Source organism: Anolis carolinensis, chromosome 3, assembly GCF_035594765.1.
Source record: "Anolis carolinensis isolate JA03-04 chromosome 3, rAnoCar3.1.pri, whole genome shotgun sequence".
Classification (NCBI taxonomy): domain Eukaryota; kingdom Metazoa; phylum Chordata; class Lepidosauria; order Squamata; family Dactyloidae; genus Anolis; species Anolis carolinensis.
In genome coordinates, this window is record NC_085843.1 from 107781079 (window position 1) to 107799440 (window position 18362).

Below are 18362 nucleotides of genomic sequence, written 5' to 3' on the forward strand. Positions count from 1 at the left end.
CACATGATATATGAGTTATTTCCCCCCTTTTCTGAGTATTCAATAGTTCCTACCTGAAAAGAATTAAAAATACGTGAATTATGACAGAGTTCTTTCAAATCGGCCAAAAACGTCTGGGAAATGCCAAGGTGTTCTTTTTCTGGATGCCAAGCTTTGTTTGCTCCCATTCAGATATTATAATGTCCTAAATACTGTATAACATACAATTATATTTTGTCCACTCACCCCCCCCCCTTGCTTGAGGTGTGGTTAATTGTAGCATGGGTAATGTTTCCTTCCCTCCATACAGTATTATTATTGCTTTGTTTGTTTCAGTAATAGTGCAAAAGTACCATTGAAGAAAAGAGCAATACCACTTCAACAGTATTATTGTTTAATCTTTTGGCTTCCGTATACAGTGAACAATGTGGTGTAGGAACTCTTAGGACCCATCTACACTTCCATATAAAATCCAGATTATCTGTCTATGGCAGTGTAGATACATATAATCCAAATCAGATAATGTGGATTATTTGCCACGCAATAATAACTATGATCCCAAAAGAAGGCCAAGATTCCAAAAATGTCAAAAATTATAGACCAATATCTTTACTAAATTTGAATTACAAATTTTTTACAAGTATCCTAGCCGAAAGAATGAAAGAATTTCTGAAGGATTGGATAGGGGAAGAGCAAACGGGCTTTTTACCAAAAAGACAAATGAATGATAACATGAGAAAAATCATAAATATAATTGAATATTACGAATTTACAAAAAAAGAAGAATTGGCATTACTCACTATCGACATGGAAAAAGCTTTTGACAATCTAAATTGGGATTTTTAAAAATTATTAATCAGGGAATTAGACATGGGATATAAATTTACAAATGCGGTCAACCAAATTTATGACAAAGAAGAAGCCAAAATTAAACAAATTCATTAGAATAAAAAACTTTAAAATATCTAAAGGAACAAGGCAAGATTGCCCGTTCTCTGCTCTTCTGTTTATCTTTTCATTGGAAATCCTCTTAAACAATATTAGGGAAGATCCCCAATTAAAAGGGGTAAAAATAGATGACCTTATTTGCATAATAGATGACCCAATAAAACAATACAACATTGGTTATTCAAAATAAGAGAATTCGGGAAAATTTCAGGTTTAAAGATAAATATGGATAAGACCATGATATTACCTAAAACTATGACAAAAAAGACAAGAACTAACAGAAATAACAGGGATACAGATTAGGAAAAAAATATATAAAATTTCTAGGAATAATAATAACTGAAAAAATTCCCAATTATTAGAAAATAATTATGACCTCAAATGGAAAGAAATAAAAAATGACTTAGAAAAATGGAAGTATCTAAAATTATCATTATTAGGAAGAATCTCGGTAATAAAGATGACTATCTTGCCCAAGATATTATTTTTATTTCAAAATATCCCAATTATAAGAAACACACAAAAATTAAAAAAATTGGAATAAAGATCTTAGCAAATTTATTTGGATGGGCAAGAAGCCCAGAATTAAAAGAACTCACATGACGGATGATAAAAAAAGGGGAGGATTAGGCCATCCAGACCTTCAACTCTACCATGATGCATGGGGTCTCACATGGGTAAAAGACTGGTCCACACTTCAAAAAACAAAAATTATAACAATAGAGGAATAGACTTAAGGGCAGGTTGGCATGCATACTTGTGGTATGGCAAAAAATCAGTTGAAAAGAACTTTGGTAACCATTTTATTCGGTCCTCACTTATAAAAATTTGGGAGAAGTACAAAAGGAAACTATATTTGAAAACCCCACTATGGATCTCCCCATTAGAAGCATGCCAGTGGAGAGAAACAGGAGGAGAAACTTGGCCCAGATATAAAGATATCTTAACTAAAGAGAATGGGACCCACATTTTGAAAAGTCAGGTAGAAATCAACCAAAAATTCCATTATGCTGGATGGTTCCAATGCTAACAGTTAAAAGAGTACTATAACAAAGATAAGAAACTGGGATTTAAAAAGAAAGAAAGTTTCTGGGACAAAGTAATGAAAGCGGGAAAAAAATATCCATAATTTATGCAAAATTAATTGAATGGGAGACAGAGACGGAATTAATAAAGGAATGTATGGTAAAATGGGTTAAAATTTAGGAAAACAAATTCATCTAGAAGAATGGGAAAAAGCCTGGAACCTCAGGTTAAAAATTACTTATGCAATAGAATTGAAAGAGAATTGGATCAAAATGTTTTACCAGTGGTATTTGACCCCCCCCCCCCAAATTATCAAAATTCTACCAAAAAAACCTCAAACAAGTTTTGGAAATGTGATGACCAAGTGGGAACTTTTTTCCACTGTTAGTAGACCTGTAAAAAAGCAAAGAACTCTTGGAAGGAAATCCACCAAAAAATTCAAAAGATTTTGCAAATTAAAATAAATCTGGACCCAAAATATTTTCTTTTAGGGATGCTTAGCATTGAAAAAGAAAAAAATAAAGAAATTCTTTTTAACTATCTTACTACGGCAGCAAGAATAATATATGCCAAATATTGGAAAAAGAAAGAAACTCCTGAATTAAACTGCTGGATAAATAAGGTGTTGGAAATAATGAATATGGATAAGTTGACGTATTTATTAAAAAATAATTATGGCAGACCGAAAAAACAAACAAACTGGGATTTGATAAAAATTTATTTGAAAGAAGAGCAAATGAAGGTGTTAATTTAAGCGTATGCTTTGTTATTATAGATCGAGTGTAAGAAGACACCGACACTAGAAAGATAAGAAAAAGTAATCAAAAACTTTCTAAAGTAACTGTGTAAAAGATGGAAGTCAATGTATATACATACTTTTTTCTTTATTCTTATTTTTTAATTTTTTTGTTTTGTTTTTGTCTTTTGTATTATTCATTTAGTTATTTTTTTGTTACTATTATTATTATTTGCTCTTTTTTTCTCTTTCTTTCGCCTATCTCTTTCACCCCTCTTTCCTATAAACACATTTATTCTCACACTTTCACTGTATATATTATCTGAAACTTTAATAAAAATCTATAAAAAAAGAATATGGATTATTTGCTTTTATAATCTGGATTATATGGCAGTGTAGAAGGGGACTAAGTATGCAAAGGGATCTTGTAGCACCTTAGAAACACTAAGCCTAGGCTACCAATTTCATTCTCTCAATCTTTATTATTACAAGATCCTTTTGCATACAGATATTCAACTGACATGGCTATGTTTTTTACTTTGACTCGCTATAACTTATAAGTAAAGAAAAAGTATTGTATATATCTGAATCTGCAGTGAATTGAATCCATGGATGCGAGCCTATAGATAGGCAAGACCAGTATTGCAATCTCTAATGTCAGATGTATGTCTATTCATCTTCTTTTGTAGAGATTGTTCTGTTTGTCCAATGTAGAGTGGAGAGTGCCCATTGCTTGTACAGGACAACAAATTTCCTATTTTTATGTGTATGAAAGCTCAGGTTTCTTCAGTCCTTTTTCAGTATATTCTCAACACGTATGCTTCTAAAAACATTCAGCTATATAGAGTATAAGGATGAAAAGAAACGGGGGGAGTATAAAAACACTTTGTAGAAAGGAGTTTCTTTGTCAGATACTTTGTTAAGTATAGCATGTCTGTATTTAGCATTAAGGGGGGGGGGATGACAGAATTTATGAAATTGTTTTAGGCTCAGCAAGACAGTACAGTAGTGACTGCTTACCATCTGTCCATATAGCACTGCATACTGGGCTCGAGCAAGGAGTTAGATGCCTATTAAGAGATAAGCTGCACAAGTACAACAAGATTGGATTTCTGCCACTGATACCCAAGTGACCAATAGAAACTGACGGGTCCTGATTGGCTTGGGGAAATGAGATAAGGCTCATATTGGAAATTAAAAGAAGTGGTCCTTCCAGATGCCCTTCACAGACTCTTGCTTAAGTTGGAAGTTGCTTGCACATTTACATCCTGTTCTAACATAGCAGAAATGAAAATGGAAAATGCACTAGCTGGTAAAACATAGAAAGGAATCATGCAGCTATCTAGAGCAAACTGCAGCCATCCAGCTGTTTGGGCCTTCAACTTCCAGAATTCCTGACCATTTAACAGGCTGGCCAGGGCTTCTGGGAGTTGGAGGCCCAAACAGCTGGAGAGCTGCAATTTGAGGATGCTCGATCTACAGTTGTAACCAACATTAGGCCAGTGGTAAAGAATGCTGAGAATTGCAGTCAGATGTCTTCATGATACATGATAGTAACTTCAGAGTTCTGCATAATACAGACTATTACAGTGAAATCACATTACCAGTGAGAACAGATGCAAAATGAAACAGCAGAATTATCTTTTCTCTAGAATTTTGGAAGAGAAAACTGTGCTCAGCAGCAGGTAAACCCTCAAAATGATTTTAAAAAATGTTATTGTGCATCTGGAAGTTAGTTCCAGCAGAGGAAACAGATCATACTCTCTCAGTGCCCAAATGGATCAATAATTGCTGAACTGCACTATATTCTTCAGAGGAATCTCTCCCCCATATTCAAATCTTCATTGAACAGTTGTTTAGGATACAGGGGATCTTTTCATGTACAAGCTATCCTTAATTTTATCTGCAAATGGCAATCAAGCAATTGTAAACCTAAAAGGTTGGTCACAGTGGGCCAGCAAGGTAGGGTTGTATTGGGAGGTCCCCCCCCCCCCCCCAAAGGAATTAACAATATTTCCCAAGATTCTTATGGTACAGAAGTGGGTAACTTGTATCCTCCCTGCTGAATTCAAATTCCATCACCACTGATGGGTAAAGAAGTAGTCAAAGAATGCCTGGCTACTCTAAATGAATTTAAGTCTCCAGAGCCAGATTAACTATATCCAAGAGTATTGAAGGAATTAGCAGAAGTCACTTCAAAACCACTGCCAATAATCTTCGAGAATTATTGGAGAACATGAGAGGTACCAGCAGAATGATAGAGTTGGAAGAGACCTCATGGGCCATCCAGTCCACCCCCTGCCAAGAAGCAGGAAAATGACATTCAAAGCACCCCCGACAGATGGTCATCCAGCCTCTGCTTAAAAGCCCCCAAAGAAGGAGCCTCAACCACACTCTGGGGCAGAGAGCTCCACTGCCGAACAAGTCATATAATCTCATGATAAAGAGCAAGGGGTATAAATACAGGTAGTCCCCAAGATACAAACAAGAAAGGTTCTGCAGGGTTTGTTCTTAAGTTGAATTTATATGTAAGTCAGAACAGATGCTTTTTTAAAGTTTAAAGTTTAACTCCAATCAAAAATATATATTAGCTTTGGATAGCATAGGGAAGGGTTTACTCCTCTGGTGTTTGCGTGTCTATGTGTGTGTGTTTATTTATCGTATCAGAAGCGAACTAAGGGTATAGTTGTAATGTATTTAAAAACACACAAAAAAATTAAAACTTGGCCTTATACTAAATGTCCTTTGACCAATAGCTAGCCATTTGGAGTACTTCTGGTGTCGCTGTGAGAAGGTCCTCCATTGTGCATGTGGCAGGGCCCAGGCTGCATTGTAATGGGTGGTCTGTGGTTTGCTCTTCTCCACACTCACATGTGATGATGCAGCATGTTTCATTAAGAGCCACATCCACTGTTTTAACGTGGTGAGATGTGTTCCATACTGGGCATGCATACTCAGCAGCAGAGTAGCAAAATGCAAGGACAAATGTCTTCACTTGTCTGGTTGTGATCCCCAGGTTGTGCCAGTCAGCTTTCATATGATGTTATTTCTAGCACCCACGTTTTGCTTGATATTCAAGCAATGCTTCTTGTAGGTGAGAGAAGCACTGCTTCTCTGCAAGCACGACTTGCAGCATGTGTGTATACATACATACATACACATACATGTGTGTGTGTGTATACATACACACACAACCACCACAGGGGTGGTAAGCCTTCCTTATGCTATCCAAAGCATGCACACACACACACACACATATGTGGCACAGTGGGTTAAACTGCTGAGCTGCTGGACTTGCTGACCTAAAGATTGGTGGTTCTAATTCAGGGAGCGGGGTGAGTTCCCAGTGTTAGGTTCAGCTTTTGCCAACCTAGCAGTTCGAAAATATGCAAATGTGAGTAGATCAATACGTACTGTTCAGGTGAGAAGGTAATGGTGCTCAATGCAGTCATGCCGGCCACATGACCTTGAAGGCATCTACGGACAACACTGGCTCTTCGGTTTAGAAATGGAGATGAGCACCAACCCCCAGAGTCAGACAAGACTAGACTTCATGTCAGGGGAAAACCGTCACCTTCACCTCTACACACACTCACAGCAGGGGTGTTAACCCTTCTATCTATCTATCTATCTATCTATCTATCTATCTATCTATCTATATAAAAGAGTGATGGCATCACGGCAGCGGACAAAACAACAAAAGTAAACACCCCACAACCTCGAAAATTGACAGCACAACCCCTCATCCATGCCTCTAGGTTGATACAACAAAAAGAAAAGAAAAATAAAGTCCTAATTAGAGAGAGAGGAATAATTGTTTTTATCCCATTGCTGCCAGTTAGAAGGCTAAGCTCCGCCCACTTGGTCTCCTAGCAACCCACTCAGCCCAGGGGACCCTTTTCCTTAACTACCACCAATTCCTCAATACTTTATTTCCCATACCACCAGACTTTGCCACAGCAACGCGTGGCCGGGCACAGCTAGTCTATTTATATGCATACACATACACAGAGAGAGACGCACAAAATGGAAGAGTTAACACGCCTGTGGTGTTCATACGGAAGTGTGAATACTCCTGTGGTGTTTGTTTTGCTGTCTGTTCCCCTGTTCAGAAGATTTCTCCTCACTTTCTGTCCCTGTGATAACTGTATTTTTTGGGGGGGGGGGGGGGGAATAGCTTCTTTTGGAAACATGGATTGGTGAGCAAGTTTCAGTTGAGCCACTTTTCCCGATAACTCTTTGAGGAGTGAATTCCCCTTCCGAGGGGTAGATTTCTCTCACTTCCTGTTGTCTCACCCCCTCTTAACGATGAGTTGTATTTACAGGTCTGCCTGTAGATATTTCACTAAACAAATACATGATTTCTAGCAGAAGCTAGTGCGTAATTGGAGCTGCTGCTATGCCAAAAATCTAACTCTGCCGCTGCACATATTCTGCCTTACTTCCCTTTTTTGTGCGTCTTCCGTGGGAGGGGATGAGATTGCGCGCAAAGTCTGCACATGCCCAGAAAGCAGGGAAATCCCGGTCGCTCCGGGGAGGAGGAGGAGAGGCGCGGTCGTCTTGGCTTTGCCTTGCCTTTCCTTGCCCTCTTTCCTCTGGGCGCGGCGAGGCCAAGGCTGCCAGGCGCACGCTCTGGAGCCCCGGAGGCGTGCCAGACCTTGCGCCTCCTCCTATTCCTCCTCCTGCCTCTGGGCTCCTTTCCCTTCTGCAGCACGGAAGAGGCGAAGGCAGCCCCAGCCAAGCAGCAACAGCAGCCATGTCGCTATTGTCCCTGGCCTTGCCTGCCTTCTGGCTCTATTGGACCGCGGCGCGCCTCGTCCTGCACCAACTCTTGCGTCGCTTCCGCCCGGGCTGCCCTTCCAAGGCAGGTTAGTAGGCTCCCTGGGAGAGGCTGGGAAGGAAGGAAGAAGGGAGGGAGGGAGGGAGAGGCCTTGGCTTAGGAGAGGAAAGCCTCGCCGGGTTTGCCCCCTTTCCCCCCACACGTCCTTCCTCCGTTGGGAGCCAAAGTTGAGCGCTTGCGTTCGGAGGGAGAGGACACTCCTCGCAAAAGGCGCCCACGACAATAACCCGGAGGGGATTCGCTTTCCTCTTCCCTCGTAGGTCTTGGGTCAGGAGCCAGGCAAGGCCAAGAAGTTCAATGTGTTGTCGAAGGCTTTCATGGCCGGGCACACAGGGTTGTTGTATGTCTTTCGGGCTGTGTGGCCATGTTCTAGAAGTATTCTGGAACATGGCCACACAGCCCGAAAGACATACAACAACCAAGGCCAAGAAGGTTCCGAGCTCCTGCCCGAGGCTCTGGCTCCTGGTCACGGGCGCTTTAGTTGCAGCTCTTTCGCTGGCAGTTCGTGGCAATCGATTTTCAACCCTGGGATGCAACCTCTACTTGCATTGGTCCCCCGAGGTTGTTGCATTTGCCAGCCAGCTGTCACTAGCTTACACTTCAATTGTAGCTTGATGTATGTACAGTGAATGTAGCGGAAAAAAAGTTTTTAAGCTACAACCACGTCTCCTGTAACTTCCTTGGTTATTGCTGTTTGTGTGCCTTTATGTCATTTCTGACCAATGCAAAACCTAAGCAAATGGGAACTTGTTCTTGGGGATTTGCTCTTGTCTTCCTCTGAGGCTAAGGGTGTGTGACTTACCTAAGGTCACCTAGTGGGTTTCCATGACTGAATGGGGAGTCACAATATTGAAACTACTACCCCAGAGCTTTCCAGTTTTATTTTGGTGACAGCCTACATGCATCTTTATACAGATGCATGTAGGCTTCAGTTTCAGTTTCTTCAGTACTTCAGTTTCACTAGCAAAACAGAGGTTAAACCAGAGATCAGGACTCATACATGAATTGCAATAACGAAATGTATGGAGACATAACATCATGAAAATCTTACACACACACACACACACAAACTGTATATGATTTATTAAAAGGAGCCCCCAGTGGCACAGCGGATTAAATCGCTGAGCTGCTGAACTTGCTGACTGAAAGGTCTGCGGTTTGAATGCAGGGAGCGGGGCAAGCTCCCACTGCTACCCCCAGCTTCTGCCAACCTAGTAGTTCAAAAACATGCACGTGTGAGTAGATCAATATGTACCGCTTAGGCAGGAAGGTAACGGTGCTCCATGCAGTCATGCCAGCCACATGACCTTGGAGGTGTCTACAGACAACGCCGGCTCTTCGGCTTAGAAATGGTGATGAACACCATTTCTAAAGTTGGACATGAATATACTTAATGTTGGGAAAACCTTTAGCTTATGATTTATTGATTATTTTACATGGACTCTGATTTCTCGTTTCATTCCCACGACACACCTACACACTGCAGCCGACATGCCATAAACACAGTCACAACACACAGATTGGAAGGCTCTGCACTATACCATGCTGGGTTATCACATGCCTTCAAGTTGACTGGCTTATGGTGACCCTTATGGTGACTCTATTATAAGATGGAAGTTGTTGTTTTGCTTTGCAGGGTATTGCTTTCCTTTGAGGTTGAAAGAGTATGACTTACCCAAGGTCACACAGTAAGTTTCCATGGTTGAGCTTTGGTCTCCTGAAGTTCTGTTCTAGCATTCAAATCCTCACACTATCTTGGTTCCCCTGGGCACCTGTCTATTGAAAAGTGACCCATTAATCTCACCAGGCCTTATTACTCTAAATAAAATGCTATCTATGTTGTTTACTGTACCTATATAGTTGCCCCTCCATATCAATGGATTCTACATCCATGATTGAATTACCCACAGATTTTTTTAAATCCAAAAATCAAATCGTGGTTTTGGTATTGCAAATAAGGGACAACATTTTACTACACAATTATATATAATGAGCGTCTATGGATTTTGGTATCCATCCATGAGGGTTCTTGGAATACCAGTGGATACGAAGGACCCACTGTATGTACTTTCACCTTTTACATTATTGAAAGGTGCTGGATCTGTCAGTTGCATTCCTGGACATTGATTGTTTGATTGTGTGTGTGTAGTTTTACTGTTGTGCACAGTAAGTTTTTTAAAAGCAGGTATCAGTGGCAGATTGTGGTTTCCATGCTAATAGCTTCCAAGATATTTGCCAGAAGTAAAATAGAGTTGTAACCTGGTGAAAGATTGTATTCTGCAGAAGCAAGGACATCACAGTTCTCTTCTACTTAATATGGAAAGCTGAAATTGAAGCTTTCCACTTCATTGCTTTAATGCTAGGTTGGATGGAGGTCGAATGTGTGAAGAAAGCATATATGCTGTTTTCAGTCCCTTGGAGGAAATTGGAAAATAAATGTAAGACATAATCTTTTCAGATTGGTGAGAAATTCAAAGTAAACATCTATACTCAGTTACTAAGGAATTGGAATAAAACCAGACACTTGGTTGGAAGAAATTTTATTAATGTCATAGGAATAATAAAGAGCCATTGTAGTGGTTTGAATCTTAAGACTATGGCTCTGAAGGTGTGTTTAGTCATGGAAATCTGGGGTGATTTTGGACAACTCTCAAACTCAGAGGAAAGCAAAAACAGAGTCACCACAAGTTGGAAATGGCTTGAAGTTACATAGGAACAACAAGGCAGTCGTTGCAATGTCTGTATTAACTGTGGCTCTGGTTCAAGTTATACAACAAGAACAAGGTAGGAAAAGCTTAACAAATAATCTATCCTGATCACAATATAGTGAATCCTACAAGAAACTGAAGACTTAGTGGCTACTATCCTGTGATGAAGGTTGGGAGCTTATTGCTGTGTAAAGGAGCATTAACATGATGCTACATTTTAAACATGCAGTGTCGTGTCAAGGACAGATAATATGCAGGATAGGTTAGAACAGATTGAAAATAATGGTGAAATCCAAGGTGCTGAAACTATTTTGCAGTTAGGTTTTGTCATATTGGGCAGGGTTTTTTTTTTAAAGTTAGGACTAAAGTCTGGAATGTGTTCACTACCCCACTGACATATAAACCACCAGTCATCACTGGATCTCCTTTTCAGAATAAGGCCCTTGATATCCACTAAAGGTTGGTTCCAGAATCCACCATGGATACCAAAATCTGTGGATGTTTCCAGACACTATACAGTGGTGTAGTAAAATGATGTTCCTCGTATAAAATGGTAAAATCAAGGCTTGTTTTTGGAAATATTGTCGAATGCTAAGTTTAGATTTTATCAGCATATCTATACAGGGTGCTGAGGAGTGAGCAATCTTAAAGCAGTGTAGTTAAGTTATACTGTTATCTTGGAAATGGTAAAAGAGTTAAAGAAAGGGTATTAAATTACAAATTTTTAGTAACATTTCAGGGCTACAGATTTCTTTGCTTGTGGTTTCACGGGACAATGCTTCTCTGTTTTTTCTAAAGTCCTCTTCAAATCAGACATTTGACTAAGTCATGAGAAGGCAGCTGACACTTTCACCCCAATTTCTGCTTACTTATGTATGCATCTATGTTGCATCAGCTCACAGCAACCCAGAACCATCAATTGTTTTTTGTTAAAACAATTTGGGATTTGTACTCATGGTTTATAAACCTGGTTGTTTTAATCAGCCATGCTTGTGTTTTAAGTACAATTTTGGTTTTGGATATGCCAAAATACAGTTAACTAAAATAGATGTATTGGAGCATGGCTCAGCAGGGGGAAATGCTTTTTCTTTTTTCTTTTTCATTCCTATCATAATACAGAAACGTTTGACATCTAAAGGCAGTATGAAAATGCTCAGAAAATATTCAAGCAGAATAAAAGAACTAAAAAAGCACACAGAATATAATTTTTCCTTTATGTCTGGTTAGGATTAAAATGATTGCTTGTGAAATCAGTACTTTTTATTAAATTTTTTACAAGAAGTTGCTAAGTATACGAAATAGACTAAATTCAGGCAAAGGCAGCTTTGTAAACTCCATAAATGGCACAGACATTTTTGTTTTGATGCACTGTGATTGACATTGCTTAGACCTGTGCATGTATACTCCACTTGGGGTTGTGATTGGTGATTTTACCATCTGTTTCTTTCATACTATAGAACCAATAGAGTTGGTTTCTTAGAATTTTTCATGTAAAATATTGTGATATCTAAAGATTGCAGTCATTCACCCATTTATCTCTGTGACAGCCATTTTATATTGGGGCTGAAAAATACATGTATTATTTTTGATTGAAATAAAAAAGTACTCTGGGAAGTGTATTTAGATTACAAATTAATCTGTACTAAATGCACCAAGTGGCCTAATTTATAACTTTGGTGTTAAACCTTTTTTTAACCAGCCTTTAAAGGTTATTTCCTTTGTTTTCTTCTGAAAAGTATGCTAGATTAATAGAATTCTTAACATTTTAATAGATGTATACCTGGATAACTTCTGTAATATAAGGTTTTGCTAGGGTTTATACCCAGTGATGTCCTGTGGGTTCTTCTTTAAAACATGGCATGCTGGGACCATATATCATGTTTACAAGTGGAAATGTGTTTCAAGGAGGATGGTAACACTTGCAAATGAGAAACATGGGTTATTCAATTGTACTGTAGAGCAGTGGTTCCCAACCTTTGTTACTCTGGGTTTTTGGACTTCAGTTCCTACAGTTCCTAACAGTTGCTTAACTGGTTGGGATTTCTGGGAATTGAAGTCCAAAACACCTGGAGGACCAAATGTTGAGAACCACTGCTGTAGAGTAAAGCTTTCCAAACTTCCCATGTTGGTGACACCTTTTAAACTTCCATAATTTAACTTAACTTTATATTAAATTAGGGTAGAAATAACATTGTTAAGAATAATTTATAAAAAGGCTGGGGTGAGGGGAATACCACAGTGATCTTACTGATTTAAAGAGTCTTCGGAAGCATCTCAATTGTTTGTCTAGTTAGAAGAGTCAAGATTGATGTTGGGAATATCTGGTGGGTTCCTCCTCCCTCCCTTGTTCTCTCCCTTCCTCTGCTTGTCTTTCTTATCCCCCCCTCCCAATCTTTTTCATTTATTTTTCCTTAAATGACGTATCTTTAGGTTTGTTGGAACAGAGTCAGGAGGAGTATTTCCCTTTCTTCCAACCTCTGCCCACCCCACAACTGCTTTCTCTTTTAAAGCCCTGGACTGCTCTGTCCTCTTTGTCTTGTCCATTAACTGCTGCCCTTGTCTCCTTCCATTTGCTGACCACTTCCTCCCTCTCTCTGGCTCCCAATACATGGAAAGAGAAGACTTAAAGTGCATACACACCATGGGGAAAAGGGAGGATGTTTGAAAAACATATTTCCTCTTTCCTCCTCCACTTTCCTTTTTCAAAGCAGGGAAGAGTTGGAGAAATGGGTTGGGAACCTTGAATACACTAGGGAAAAGTTTTTTAGAGAGTCAGGTTGTTGGACTGAAGATGAGATCAGGGGCATTTCAGGAAGGAGGAAAGAAGGGAGGGAAAGTGCCTGTCTATTTAACCTGGCTCTTTTCTCTTTGGATTGGCAAAGCTATTGCCCAAGGGGAGTGGGAGGCTTTGAACTTCCCAGGCCACATAAATTGACATGGACCAAATTGGCCCAGGGGCCTCTTGTTTGACACATGTATTTTATCTCTTTCCATCTTTTTACTATCTCGCTGAGCCTTTGGAAGATTCCAAGAAGAATGACTTGTTCTACATTTGCTGTGTTCTTTTCAGCATTTCTTCTCCTATGAATGGAAGGTGATAGTTTATGTAAATCACTGACTAAATTAAAGTCAGATGTCTGAAAATGGGGTGATTCTGCTAGGTAAAAACTTTGGTTGGCTAAAGGTGGACAATTAATTAAATTCATTTTTTGTGGTGGAATGGTGTAGAACAGTATTTTGTTGGTTTCCAATCGCAGCTGAAAATAAGAGTAAATAATGTACTCTATTCATAAATCTGTATATATAAAAAGATAAAAAAAAATTCGGCCTAGGACAAAACAACAAAACTACACATCCCAGAAACACTAAACTTGGCAACACAACCCCTCATCCATGCCTCTACGTTCATACAACAAAAAGAAAAGAAAAATAAAGACCTAATTAGAGGGAGAGGAATAATAGTTTTTATCCAATTGCTGCCAGTTAGAAGTCTAAGCTCTGCCAACTTGGTCTCCTAGCAACCTACTCAACCCAGGGGACAGGCACAGTTAGGCCTCAGGCCTCTTCCACACTGCCTATAAGATACAGATTATTTCATTTTAACTGGCAGTGTAGACTCAAGGCCCTTCCACACAGCTATATTACCCATTTATAATCTTATATTATATGCTTTGAACTGGATTATCTTGAGTCCACACTGCCAGATAATTCACCTCAGTGTGCATTTTATACAACTGTGTAGAAGGGGCCTCATATCTAAGCAGTTCTAAGCAGATAATATAAGATTATAAATATACAGTAGAGTCTCACTTATCCAACATAAAAAGGCTGGCAGAATGTTGGATAAGTGAATATGTTGGATAATAAGAAGGGATTCAGGAAAAGCCGATTAAACATCAAATTAGGTAATGATTATACAAATTAAGCACCAAACATCATGTTATACAACAAATTTGACAGAAAAAGTAGTTCAATGCTCAGTAATGCTATGTTGTAATTACTGTATTTAAAAAATTAGCACCAAAATATCACAATGAATTTAAAACATTGACTACAAAAACATTGACTACTAAAAGGCAGACTGCGTTGGATAATCCAGAACACTGGATAAGCGAATGTTGGATAAGTGAGATTCTACTGTAATATGAAATAATTACTGTGGTAATCCAGTCCAACCCAATTCTGCCATGGAGGACACAATCCAAGCACGCCCAACAGATGGCCACCCAGCCTCTCAATAATAATAATAATAATAATAATAATAATAATAATAATAATATCATACAATCATAAGGTTAGGAGACACCCCTAAGGATCATCCAGTTCAACTTCCTTATATCATGCAGGAGGACACAAACCAAGCACTCCTGACAGATGGCCATCCAAGATCTGCACAGTAATACAAATTGAATCATAGAATCAGACAGTTAGGAGAGACCCCTAAAGGCCATCCAGTGCAACCCAACTCTGCCATTGAATGATACAATCCAAGCACTCCCAACAGATGGCCAGCCAGCCTCTCAATAATAATAATAACAATAAGAAGAAGAATAAGAATATCATACAATCCTAAGGTTAGCAGATACCCCTAAGGATCATCCAGTTCAACTTCCTTATATCATGCAGGAGGACACAATCCAACCACTCCTGACAGATGGCCATCCAATATCTGCACAACAATAATACACATCGAATCATAGCATCAGACAGTTAGGAGACACACCTAAAGGCCATCCAATCCAACCCAATTCTGCCATGCAGGACACAATCCAAGCACTCCCAACAGATGGCCACCCAGCCTCTCAATACTAATACTACCAATAATAATAACAACATCATCATACAATCCTAAGGTTTGGAGTGACCCCTAAGGATCATCCAGATCAGTCGCCATAACATAGAAGTAATGTTTTACCACACAGCTTTGTTCATCTAAAAGCTGCAAAGATTCATCACATTTGGTTGTCTAAGAACAATATCAGAATGCCCATTTTGGGGGGGGGGGGGGTGCTAAGCCAAAGCAAAAGGGGAAGCTGTTTCACGAGACCTGGAACTCCATTTTGAGGGATGTCATCTCTAATGGATTCAATCTACAGCATAGATGCACCTCAAGGGTTTTCTTTTCCATTGCTGGAAGCTTTGGCGTTCTAACACTTTTGTGTTAAAGAAGGAATTATAAGCATGCAGCTACTGTAATGTGCTTTTTTTGGGCCAAATTACAAGAAGTGCATTTTTTTGCCTCTGCGCATTACATTTGCCAGCAAATACTTATTTTTGGTTTCAGGTTTTTGAAAATTGAGGTGCACATTAGATTCAATGGCACATTAGACTTGAGTAAATACAGGTATTTTGTGATTGGCTCATTCATTTCGTTTTTCTTTTTATACACATTTTCCAATTGGCTATGATTTGCTCATAGTTTGCTGTTGTTTTATAACAAATTATCTATAAATAAATAAATACATAAATAAATAAATAAATAATAAAAACACACCTACCATTGTGTTTGTACATGAATTAGAAATAACAGATTCTGGGAGTTGAGCCAGCTTTCTCAATTTTATGTCTCTGTAGAAAAAAACAATTAAGAATATTAAGGTAATCAGAAGGAATTTGCATAGGTTTCTTTCACCCCTAAAGTGAAGGGTCAGCAATCACTTTACACTTATAAAGTCCCAGAGTTTCATGAGCTCTTCGTTCATTTTAACACAAGTGTTTTGGTCATCTACTGTTTTCTATCTATTCATCACCTTGATCCCTTTATATCAGTTGCCTTTCCCCCCTTTCTAAATGATTTTTAGAAAAATAATCCAAACAAGTTCACATTTGGAGAATGCCATACAAAGGATCCAGAATTATCACAATCAAAACAACATGATCTCTATACCCATGGGACTGATACAGTTTAACCTCTCTGTCTCTGACCAAATATATCAAAGGGAATTTTCTAGGTCCTCCACAGTTTTCCATGGCTATTCATTCCAATAAGATCAAAGATATTATCCATTTCCACTGTACATTTAGGAAAGTATCCACCCATGGATACCAAAATTGTACTGTACTTTAAAAATGTTGAGTTCTTTGCCTGTAGCAACATATACCTAGAAGGTGATAAAGGAAATAAGGTGAAGGTCTGGTTATAGTGGCATGTATTCTAGTTTAGTTCTGATAGTTTAGTTCTGAATAGAGTATTTCCATTGTGACTTAATTGGATTTACTTGTATGTTGACTATTCAACAGTTCAACGAAAAATCTACTATGGTTGGAACTAACAAAACCATCCAACAGCTGGTTTGCAGGGTATAATCTTGCTGCACTTCCTCATCTGCTTCTTCTTCATCATCATCTACTATTACTACTACTATCACCACTACTAGCATTCATGTATGTTCTGCTTGATAATGGGATTCAAGATGGCTAACAGCTTATTAAAAGCAGTACAGACATCAGAATGATGAAAGTATCACTCTATGATTAAAACATTAAGCAATTTGTAAATTAAAAATTTAAATATTAAAATGCATTTAAAAACTACATAAAACTCCTTTTGACCTTTAACTAATTTCCTTTGTTGTTTAGTATTTACATTGGAAAACCTTAGCTGTGTTTAAAATTACTTTTTTTAACAACTTCAGTTTTGTGATGCGAGTTGGGAATACCTATATTAGAACCATTGGCGTTAGAGAGATGTGATTGGAGATTGAAGATTCAGTGAAGGGGCCAATTTACACCATTGTTTGCTGAGATGCATAGTTAGTGGTTGCTATTTCTTTGGACAAGAAGGCTGAAAGGATTGGTCAATTGGGTTAGAGGGAGACGTAAGAGTGACATTGCAGTGCCCACAAGCAAAACCAACAATTATATTTAGGTGATGTACTAGATAAAAAAGAAGAATCAAAACAAATAGTGAATGTTGCCTAGTAATTAGAGTAAAATGGAATTGTCTTTGTGGTGTGGTCCCTTTTGGATGATAGCATCATTTTTCTCTTGCCCTGAGCAGTTAATTGGATTATTTTCCATAGTAAAGACAACTCTGAATACTGGAAGGATATTTCACCAATGATTATGGTTCCTGAAGTGCCAGCTATGCTGCTGCTAATTAACTTGTTTAAAAGGAAGCTTAAAAGGGCATCAGATGTTTCATGTCTCATATCTTGACTTCTCTATTGTTGCAGTGCAATTGCAACTGCCCATGAAAACGTTGAGCAGATTAATGGCCTCGTCTTTAGCTGCAAGTGTGTGATCTAGTATTAAACACTAGGATAACTAGGTGACTAGATAGGGGAGCTAAACCTCCTTAGTACATATCCCTTTTTCCTTCATTTTTTTTTAAAAAGAGAGAAGTTTCAAGTTGATTACTTTAAGTAATTAGTACGTTTGTAAGGCTTAACATTTTCAGCAGTTTCCCAATCTGATTTTTTATGAAACCAAATATGTAAATCTATTATTTTCCTTGCTTTGCATAATCTCAGTTAACCATGTTCCAAGACACACTAGAGCTTGTTATTACTGTAAACTCTTCCTACCTTTTATCCAAGTCGGCCCTTTTTTATTTTGAGAGTACAGTCAGTCCTTGGGTTACAAACAACTTGTAGATATGAATGGGGTAGAGGCGGCCAGCTGGGAAATGTGGGAGCTAGATGTTCCTCCTTGGCCAAGGTGAAGGAGATTGGCAAAAGAAGCCAGCAATGGGCTCCTTCGTCCCTCCTCTCCAGCCGCAAATGGGGAGCCTTGGTTTCTGGCCAGCTTCCCTTGCCCCTCATCCCAGCGTTGCCTAAGGAGGAAAGGAGGGAGCTTGCTGTCAGGCTCCCTTGCATAGACATACTGCATAGACAACTCCAGTGTTGTTTATGCAGGCACTCTTTGCCTTGGAAAACAAATTTTTAGTTCTTTTGAAACTAAGTGCAAGATGGGCAAACCAGTAATATTCTTTCTCAACTTGGATTGAGAGACAAAGAATGGGAAAAATCTGATGTCATGTAGAACTTCAGAGATTTCCAAATCGCTTTCAGAGTCAGGCCTTGGTCTCTACCCAACTTAAGAGGAACAGGGTTACAATAACTCCAAATTTTGGTTAGCTGATAAAGCTGATCAAAGTGTATGGAACAGTTTCATTGTGTTATTT

At 38.8% G+C, this 18362-nt stretch overlaps 1 protein-coding gene across 2 annotated transcripts in view; it reads left to right on the top strand.

The window, feature by feature from the left end:
* The window catches only part of zbed1 (zinc finger BED-type containing 1), a 222304-nt gene that overhangs the window by 35453 nt on the left and 168489 nt on the right, over nucleotides 1-18362 (top strand). Inside the window, exon 1 of one of the 2 annotated variants that reach the window (XM_062975318.1) lies at nucleotides 7426-7557. The exons of the other annotated variant lie outside the window; for it this stretch is intronic. The gene's annotated coding sequence lies outside the window, so the exon portion shown is untranslated. Of the gene's footprint in view, nucleotides 1-7425; nucleotides 7558-18362 lie in introns of those variants that run through there. 2 annotated transcript variants of the gene reach the window in all.